General features: G+C 40.7%; 1 non-coding gene across 1 annotated transcript; it reads right to left on the bottom strand.

Annotated features, from left to right (window-relative positions):
• Nucleotides 1-8,999: 8,999 nt before the first annotated feature.
• On the bottom strand, nt 9,000-9,073 carry Trnaf-gaa. The gene has a single exon. It is a non-coding gene; the product is annotated as a tRNA-Phe (tRNA).
• Between the last annotated feature and the right edge of the window lie 1,942 nt (nt 9,074-11,015).

Genomic DNA, 11,015 nt, shown 5'->3' with positions numbered 1-11,015 from the left:
CTTATTCAAGTGGTTCTCTTTCTTCTCCTATCCTCCTCTTCTTTGGTGCTCGTTTGTGTCCTCTTATTCTCCCTCTTCGTCCCACTCGACGCCTTACGTTACCCTTCGCGATCTCACTTCATTTCTCTCTCTCTCTCTCTCTCTCTCTCTCTCTCTCTCTCTCTCTCTCTCTCTCTCTCTCTCTCTCTCTCTCTCTATCTTTCTCTCCAAGCCATCAAAACTCCGAGGACAAATTACCCTTCCATTTTTCTCCCCCACTGAAAACACAACGAGAGCCTAATAGGTCTTATGGGGGACGTAGTAAGAGGGCAAAAATGACACTGAAAAAAGGAGCGGAAAGGTGACAGAGGGCTGCAGAATAAGCGTAGATAAGGAGAAATGATATGTGCAGTCTTAGTTTAATCTTACTCTGCGTAAGGAGTGTGAAAGTTTGTCACTCCCAGGAGGTCAGCAGAAGAAATATGCACTTGGTGGTGATTAATTCTTTCCAGTTCAGTTATTTATTTGAGTTTATTGACTGTTATCAAGCAGTCAGATTTATGAGGCCGTTATGCCAACTGCACGTGGGTCATATACTTTCACTCATTGGCATGCACACACTGTATGATGGTAATTAAATTTTCACTCCCGGCTGACTCAATGGTGTCTTCTTGCTAGCGTGTATTTATCACCGCTGTTTATTCCTGACGCGGTGCTACCCTTCTCACCACCACTTGTGCGCGTGATGTTGACCCTTGTGTTTCCCTCTCGGAAGGATCAGGTTTTTTTTACTTACGAGCAACAAATATTTCAAAGCAGTGTTCGGCTTATATATTACATTTATACTATTGTGTGTGTGTGTGTGTGTGTGTGTGTGTGTGTGTGTGTGTGTGTGTGTGCGCGAGCGAGCGAGTGTGAGTGTGTGTGTGTGTGTGTGTGTGTGTGTGTGTGTGTGTGTGTGTGTGTGTGTGTGTGTGTGTGTGTGTGTGTGTGTGTGCAAAAAGCATCACAGTCATTGCATTTAATAGATTTTACCTACCACCACAAAACAATTTTTACGTCTCATAACACTGCCACCACCATCACGAACCACGCAGCAGCAAACACAGCAAAAACAATATGAACAACTAAACAAACAGCACAACACCACAACAACGTAACAAGAACACTAACACCCCAGGCAAACCCAACACAAAAACACGCGTCTCCCATCACACTATTGTTGCTTTCACACTTCAGGACGCGTGTGATGTGACTTTGTAATAACCTGCAAGGAAATTACTCTCTCAGAAGTACAGAATCTATCACTCACATCACGGTCCATTAATGATGATAATTCCCTCTGTTACGTGCCATTCTCGTTACAGAAAATTGTGTCCCTGAGAATGTAGTAAATCTTCACACGTACCTAAGTTTCCCAGGTAATTGATTTGCCTCTCAGGTGGCAGTGGTGGTGAAGCGTCGCCTCAGAGTGAAGACAAAGAGGATGAAGAGGTAAAAGGTGTTTAATTGTGAGTGAGTGTTATTGCAGCAGGATGTGAGGATTGCAGAGAGAGAGAGAGAGAGAGAGAGAGAGAGAGAGAGAGAGAGAGAGAGAGAGAGAGAAGATTCATTAGCGTTTGGTCTGCAATGTAGAGTCCTGGCAAAAGAATAGTATATTTTTTACAGAAGACGGTAATTTAGATTCCTGTCATTCGATTCCATGAAATTTAATGAAATGGCTCCTTTAAAAACATTTAACTATAAAAGAATAGCTGGACGAATGAAAAAAAAGTCTTTGTGGTGCATTTTGTATAAAGCTTATATAAACAAGCACACACCACACTCAGACACCTACCCTCCTACACACACACACACACACACACACACACACACACACACACACACACACACACACACACACACACACACACACACACACACACACACACACACACACACACACACACACACACACACACACACACACACACACACACACACACACACACACACACACACACACACACACACACACACACATCCACACACGTAAGCATCCACACACGTATGCCCCCAAGCACGCAAGCACCCGCGCACAGTAGTAGTAGTAGTAGTAGTTTATTGACAAAGTAGCATTACAAATTGATGAGAAATACATATTAGTCTGACCTCTACTTCGTCCAAATTGAATTATTAATTCACATAATGTAGAGAGCCGTTCACTAAGTATTAATAATTAAAACAAATCATCTTTAGATTAAGAACTTTCCCACTAATTACACAGAAAAATGCAAAAAAATTCACTGAAAAGTACATGTATATTGTGTTTCACCTATACAAATGTCTGTCCTATCTTTCTATTATAATATTTATAAAATTTCAGAATTGCCTAAACATAGTCACAAACTTCCTCCAAATGAGTGTTATCAGTGAATATTGTTTGTAGGGTGTCATATGTGAGGTATGGGTGGTCATTCCTGTGTTGTGCACTGAGTGGACAGTGTAACAGTACATGTTCTTCTGTTTGTATGTGTGCCATCACAGGGACACACACGCTGGTCACGCGGGGTTCGACTCCACTGCCCCGCCTCAATTTGGAGACTGTGTGACATGAGACGTAGTCTAGTGAAGGCCTCCCGTTTATAGTCTGGTACATATTGTGTGGTGCTGTAGATTGGGTGAACCGTTAATATATGTTGTTAGCTTTGTGGTGCCTGGAGCTTTTTCTCTCACAGTTCCTTTAACATGATCAAGTCCATCAGAGTTCCTGTTTCTCAATCTTACTTGCTCCAAAAACTGATAACCTGGAGTGTTTTCTTATCTACATAAGTTGTATATGTAGTGAAAAGGAATGTCTCTGTCCATCTGATCAGTTAGTGTTATAAATTTATGCCTTCTGTCAGCCACTAGCTTATTTACAGGGTTGATTCCAGCTTCTATCATACAGAGATTTACACTAGTATTTTATCAGTTTATTATACTGTTTTTCTACACTTTTCAAGTTATTACTGAGCCACGACTCACAACTATAGATTAAGGCACTTGTTACTGCAGCATCAAATACTTTCATTTTATAAACAAAAGGCATTAAAGTGTTACTGGCACTAAAAATGGAAAACTTATTCACTATGGCCTCACTCGCGGTGTGGTGCAGTGCTGTAACATTGTTCGTGTGGGTCGCGTCGGTGAACCATGCGCCCAGGTACAGATACTGGGTACAGTACTGCACTTGCACCCGCCACTGTTCAAACTCTGTCTATCGTACTCGTCACTGTTGATTAACAAAGAACTTGTTTTTTTTTTCTCATTGATTACCATTCCACTTTCATTACAAAATTCCGAAACAGGCTAGTTTTTTTAAACACATTTCTCGGGAAGTTGCAAGTACTACAGCATCATCAATTAGTAATAATATATCTAAATTACCAAGAAAACTATCTCTTTCTACAGTTCTTTTTAGCATTTGTACCATTTTATCTATCTATCTATCTATCTATTTATTATTGCAGATTTTAACATGTTCTTAGTGCAGGTGTATATTGCTTTTATGACATATAACATTACTTTCCCGCATCCTAATTCTTTTAATCTTTTAAGCAGTTTATCTCTAGGCACTCTCTCATAAGCTTTACTGAAGTCGATGAAAAGTACATACAATTTCTTTTTCTTATAGCTAGCATAATCACAAAATAATCTTAATGATACCACGTCCCGGTAAGCGGCGAGGCAAATGGGCAAGCCCCTGTTCACCTAGCAGTAAATACGTACGGGATGTAACTCGAGGGATTGTGGCCTCGCTTTCCCGGTGTGTGTTGTGTGTTGATGTGGGCTCAGTCCTACCCGAAGATAGGTCTATGAGCTTTGAGCTCGCTCCGTAATGGGGAAGACTGGCTGGGTGACCAATAGACGACCGAGGTGAGGTGTTCCAAACACCCTCTGCCTCTTTGAGCACCCGCTGACATTTATCAATGTTAAACCAAAGTTTAAGTCTGTTCAATATTAATGTGTCAAAAATCTTAGCTAGTGTGTCCATGATAGTTATTCTTCTTTAATTTCCACATAACATCTTATTACCTGACTTAAATGATACTGTTAGTTTACTATAACACCATAATTGAGGGTAAAACACTTTGCTTAATATGGTATTAAATATTGTCAGGAAGAACATTAACCAAGAGGCTATTAACATTCTGAATACGCCAGGATACATTCCACAGTAACTTTTATTCACATTCATATCACACATCACCTGACTCAGTTCCCCATACGGGAAAGGGTCATGTAATATGGATACATAAGGTGCCATACTGATATCACAACTGATACTTGCTCGTGCATTTTCAGGATTCAGCAATTCTTCAAAATGTTCTTTGAATTGAGCATCGTTGGGTCTGCCATCTATATTTTGATCAACATTTCCTTTCCAGTTGATAGATTTCCATATCATTTTCGTGTCGTTGGTCTCCAATATTCTCCTCCACCTTGGCTCCATCGACTCCCAGTCGTTGTTCGCAGCAACTTGTCGTTGTCAGTTAGTCACTTTGGTGGTGGGCACCGCAGCAGCAACACACACACACACACACACACACACACACACACACACACACACACACACACACACACACACACACACACACACACACACACACACACACACATTTTTCTTTTAATTTTTTCTTTCTTATTCGTACCCTCCCTTCTCATACCCTTCTTCTATCTCTTCCTACTGGTGCTCCACCTCTTCCACCTCCTTGTGCTTCTCCTTCTCGTCTTAGATCCAAACAGGACAATGGAAGTAATTAAGCATGATGAACAGTCTTCCCAGCATCCGTACCCAGTGCTGGAGAGAGAGAGAGAGAGAGAGAGAGAGAGAGAGAGAGAGAGAGAGAGAGAGAGAGAGAGAGAGAGAGAAATCTTAATGGTCATGAATAGTCTTTATCTCCTAATACTATTACTAGAGTTTTCTCTCCTACATGAAGTAAGTTTAGTTGTATGGTCATGTGTTTCCCCCCCAGTTTGACATTTTGTTTAGAACTTTACATTTTATGAATAAATTTTTGAGGTGTGCTTTCCTCTTTTTTTTTTATCATTAAGCAAAGCGAATTGAGTTATAAAGCCGAAGCATATAAGAGTCAGAGACTAATGGGGAGAGAAGGAGAGATGGGGAAGGGTGCAGAAGGCGGGGAAAGAGAAGGTTGTGGAAAATAAATTCTATTTTGCCAGGTGAGTGAAAGGGCGTGTACCTGCCTGTTCCAAAGGTGGCTTCTAAAGGAGGATTCTGAAGTGGCGTGACACACACACACACACACACACACACACACACACACACACACACACACACACACACACACACACACACACACACACACACACACACACACACACACACACACACACACACACACACACACACACACACACACACACACACACACACACACACACACACACACGGTAGCTCAGTGGTGAGAGCGCTGGCTTCACACACTAACTCTGTTGTTGTTGGTGGTGGTGGTGCGGTAGAGAGAGGCACCATATGCCGACATCCACCAACGTCTTGCCCCTGCTGGTGACGTCGTCTCTTAGTTGTGAATATGCATAATAGTTATTCATTGTGTGTGAGTGTGATGTTCGGGCTTCCTGTGTTGCTTTGAATACTCCCATCGTAGAGATTTCCCCGCCCTTGAAGTGTTGTTGGCAAAAGTCTACTATACAAAATGGGAATGTGGTTAATTGTTAGGAGTTGACGTATATAATACCTTGATTTGATTTCGAACTGGGTCATTATTGTCCATATCCACCTGGCCTGGTTCTTTTCCCCATGCCTCACCACTTATCCATGTTGCTCCATCCGAGAAATACTCCAGTAAAATTTAAAACCAGGAAAATTTTAAATAACATTCCTTGTGAGAACTGCGACTGTACATATCCAAGAATATAAGGGAGGTTATTTTGGTGGTGTAGATTATTTTATCTGGCGATATTCAAAGAGGGCAGTTAGAGTTCACGTTTTGACTTTGGTTTTCGGGAAATCAAGGAGTGATCTTTCTTAAATGACACTATTTTTCAGAAAGATATTTTTTTTTCTTGTCCTACTTGATTTTTGCACCAACCTTTACTGGTTTTTCTTGGCGCAGTTTTTCCATTGATAGTGGAAGAATGAAGATAATAATAGAAATTTTATGTTCTAAGTCAATTTCAGCTTTTTTTTTTCTGTCTCTGGTCATTAACATTTAGAGTTGGTCTATTCCAGCATTTCTGAACCGTATTTTAAGTTTTGCGTACATTGTCTCACCAGCGATACTTCTGGTAATTATGTTATATGCCTTTGATCCCTCGTCATAATTCACTGACTTTGGCATAACTTGATTGCATATCACTTAATATATAAAAGTCAAGAAGAATGTTGTTTGTATCTTCTTTTTTTATGCATATATAAAGAGAAAGATCCACTTGATTTTTTCCTCGTTACTCTTTATCTACTTTTTTTTATTATATATCGAAAAGAGAAATGTGTTCAATACTCATGTTACATCGTAGTTCTAATGTTATTTTTCCTCTTGTCCTCCTGCCTTTGCATCCCTCCCTTTCTATTCACATTCCTTTCCCTCTCTTTCCTAAAGTCCTCATCCACCATTTCTCCTTCCCCCATCCGTCATTCCCTTTCCCTTTTCTTTGACTCCCATCCATCTTTGCTTCCCTTCCATTCAATTTGCACCATCCCATTCTTCCACTCTTCCATCCTTCCTTTACGTTAAGATAACCTCTTTCCCATTTCCACCTTTCTTGTCACCTCTGCGTCTCCGTTCTGCAGACCTTTTGTATAAAACTCTCCACCCATTTTCCACACTCACCATCACTCTCTTTAGATCAGTGGTTCTCAACTTGTGGTACGCATATCATTAGTGGTACATCAAGGCCTTCCAGGTGGTACATGAACATTTTTGGCATCTTATACGATTTTTAGTTGGATTAAAGTAATTCATTTCGCAGAAGAAAAATATTATTGCCTTACACAAGAGAGAGAGTCAGTCTATTATACGTAAACGTCAGGTCACTTTAGTTGTCAATAGTTAGGAGAGAAGTTTCCTAGGCCACTGAGTCTGCCATAATACTTCAGTGAATACTTAATGCATGTACTCGTGGCTGGTTTACGTTTTTCTTCCGCCACATGTTGGAAGAATAACGCACACAAAATGCGATGAAGTGACAGTGGTATTGAAATATGTATTTTGATTCTGGATTGGAAGCTGAAGTTGATATGTAATGTTTCTTTTTTTATGCTGAATTTTGCAATTTAAGATTTCATTGGATTTTCAGTAAGCATTTTATGGGAATATAGCATGAGTGGTGTATTCATAACTGTGTGTGTGTGTGTGTGTGTGTGTGTGTGTGTGTGTGTGTTACGACTCCAGAGTTAGGCCTGGCAAGGTTCCCACAATGTCACTTAGTATGTAATTTCACTCTTCCTAAAGTGCAAAATATTGAGGTAAATAAATGAAGAGTGAAGAGGTTTCGTTGCAACAGTTTAACGCAAGAGTTAACTCAAGGGCGCAAGATAAACTAAAAATATTAATGAAGAAAGATTTAAGAAGAGGGATTCAAATTTTTAACAAAATATATTTACACATAATGGAGCAAAGTTAATCTTAAGCACAAGAAGGGATGAAGTTTAGATTCGTTGATAGTTAAAGAAATTATAATGACACCCAATGAAATAGCATAAAGACAATCGTAAAATATATCACATTTAAAATAGAAATTAATTAGACAATTAGTACAGACTTGGCTGCCTCATTCCGAAATAAGAGCCACACACTCTTGGCATCAACAACATCTGCAGCACAATCACATATACAAAAGAAATAACAGTTCAACACAGAAGAATGCAATAAGTACGCTGCACGGGTGTGTATCAATTATTAGATGCGACCACAAAATAAGTAGATAAGTAAATAAGGATAAACCTTATCAAAAATAATAAGAAAATAACCACACCACACACTTTTCCTCTCTTATCGCTGATTCACATAATAATAGATAAATCACCAACTCAGAATGAGATTGTCCCAAATAAACAGATTATCACCCAAAATACCACCTCTTGGTAACACAAACAAAGGAAGGCGTCCGTGCGTTGTTCAAGATAATCTCACCAATAATATAGGTGTCAAACCCAACACAAAATCACAAAACACAGTGACCACAGCAGTACCCAAGAGACAGAACCCTAGCAATCAGAGAGAAGGAAAGACTCAGCCAGGAGGAGGAAGTGCGGGATGGTGGTGGCGAACAATCCCAGCTCGCTTGCGTCTGGCCGCATGGGGTGCCCTCTTAGCTTGAGGGCAAACATACTACACAATATGGTGCAATCTGCGCTCTCATTGGCTAAACGCTAGAACCTTTCAAAGAGGGTGCACGCGTAAAGTGATGTCATTGGCTCCGGCACGAAAGCCTCTCCACAATGAAGTGACATCAACGACTCTGTAGAATGTCCTACGCAGCCCACATTACAAAAAGTATATAAATATAATGGACACACGAATCTCGAAATGCAAACATATAGTATAATAGAATAACAAATGGATATATAATATATATAGAAGATGGGTCATGCGCGGAGTACGAGTATTACAATAATACACAACAAAGATGTTCCTAGCAGGATTTCATTACATCTTAACTTAAAACACATTACATTACATTCATGTCCGAGTGTCATAACAGTATGTATGTATGTGTGTGTGTGTGTGTGTGTGTGTGTGTGTGTCTGTGTGTTTGTGCATGTGTTTGTGGGTTTGTGCGTATGTGTGTGTGTGTTTCACTGTTTGATCTGCTGCAGTCTCTGACGAGACAGCCAGACGTTACCCTACGGAGCGAGCTCAGAGCTCATTATTTCCGATATTTGGATAGGCCTGAGACCAGGCACACACTATGCACCGGGACAACAAGGTCACAACTCCTCGATTTACATCCCGTACCTATTCGCTGCTAGGTGAACAGGGGCTACACGTGAAAGGAGACACACCCAAATATCTCCACCCGGCCGGGGAATCGAACCTTGGTCCTCTGGCTTTTCAAGCCAGCGCTCTAACCACTGAGCTACCGGGCGTGTGTATGTTTGTGTGTTTGTGTGCATGTCTGTCTATCTGTCTATGTGTGTGTGTGTGTGTGTGTGTGTGTGTGTGTGTGTGAGAGAGAGTGTGTGTGTGTGTGTGTGTGTGTGTGTGTGTGTGTGTGTGTGTGTGTGTGTGTGTGTGTGTGTGTGTATGTACATGTGTGTAGATAATTGGTTAGACATATTTTAATTCCTTAAACCTGCCCTTTCTAATTACTGCTTTTTTATCGAATATCTAATTAATATTATCGTGGGAAGCGCCATTTGTTTGGGACATAAAAATTGTTCTTGGAGACATGTGAAATTCCAAAAATTAATTACCCTCATTCGCAAGATAGATATGTACTCAGAGAGGCGTGTGTTGTTGTTTTTTTCTGTTTCAAACATTGCTAACTATTACTAACAGGAACCTTATGAGGATTAAGTGAACTGTTTTGTAAGATGTTTTTTTTTTTTCTTTTCTTCCTACCGCGAAACACACACGCACACACACACACACACACACACACACACACACACACACACACACACACACACACACACACACTCTCTCTCTCTCTCTCTCTCTCTCTCTCTCTCTCCCCTGCCGTTTCATGGTTCTGTTTACGTGTTGAGGTGCGAAAAAAAAATGTCTGAAGAAATTAGAAATATGTATGGTAGAACAATGACGCTTCAGTTTATTTATTTTTTTTCTCCTTTCGTGTATTTTCGTGTTTTATCATTTTCTGCATCGAAACATTTGCATGCAGTTAAAGTGGCGTTGATGAAGGTAGCTGTCGTTGCAAGCAATAGTAGTGGCAGTGACAACATCGGTGTTTGGTAGTGTTTTGTGGTGTTTGGCGGTGTTACGACCTGCATCCCTTGTTTAGGTAAAAGTTTCCGAGGCGGTGAAGCTGAAATTTCGTCGTCCGATTGCTTTGTTTTGTGCGGGACACTAGAGGGTGATTTGCCTCTGTTTGGGGGCAGGGAGAAGGGGAGTTTGCCAGGGGGCGTTGCGAGGTGGTTAGTGGTTGAAGGGCATAGAATGAGGGGAGGGGTAAAAGGTGAGGATGTTGATGGGACATTTATGGGGGTTTATGGGGGTGTTGGAGCTCGACTTTAAGTGAATGTGTAACTGGGTGAATGGGGAGGATGAAAAGGGGGTGTTGGTAAAGGGAAATACGTTGTCACACACACACACACACACACACACACACACACACACACACACACACACACACACACACACACACACACACACACATACACAGTATATTGGAAGGTAGTCCATGTACAGTTACATACATTATATATATTCTTTTTCGATCCCGTAAAATGTGGCTCCAACATAAAATAAAATAGCCTCAAATTGAAAATGGAAACAAATTATCTAATGAAATATATGGTCGTAATTAAATAACTCTTAGATTTATTCAGTAGTAGATAGTTGATTAAGTGAACAAAGAGAAAGAGAGAGAGAGAGAGAGAGAGAGAGAGAGAGAGAGAGAGAGAGAGAGAGAGAGAGAGAGAGAGAGAGAGAGAGAGAGAGAGAGAGAGAGAGAGAGAGAGAGAGAGAGAGAGAGAGAAGTAAATACTGTCAGATTTACATATTTTCCTCCTTTATGATATCATGATCAATCAATCAATTTACTCCTGTCGCACCCAGAGCGATGCATAGGGCCTCTATGAAGTCATTCTCTCCACCAGTATCCATCTTGAGCCATTTCCTCCAGCTCCTCCCAGCATTCTTCTCCCAACTCTCTTCTCATTGATCTCATCCACGTTTCTCATGGTTTGCCTACCTCTCGCTCTCCTTCCATGTGCCTCCAATCCGGGTGTTATCCTAATTATCCCTTCCTTTCTGAAGACGTAACCTTGCTATTTCTATCGTGATAATCTAGTACGCTCATCCACAGGTTGTACTCTTGTGATTTCCGTAATTCTCTCATTGGGAACT

This window comes from Portunus trituberculatus, chromosome 20 (genome assembly GCF_017591435.1).
Source record: "Portunus trituberculatus isolate SZX2019 chromosome 20, ASM1759143v1, whole genome shotgun sequence".
In the NCBI taxonomy this organism is placed as follows: Eukaryota; Metazoa; Arthropoda; class Malacostraca; order Decapoda; family Portunidae; genus Portunus; species Portunus trituberculatus.
This window is presented reverse-complemented; position numbering and strand designations above follow the sequence as displayed.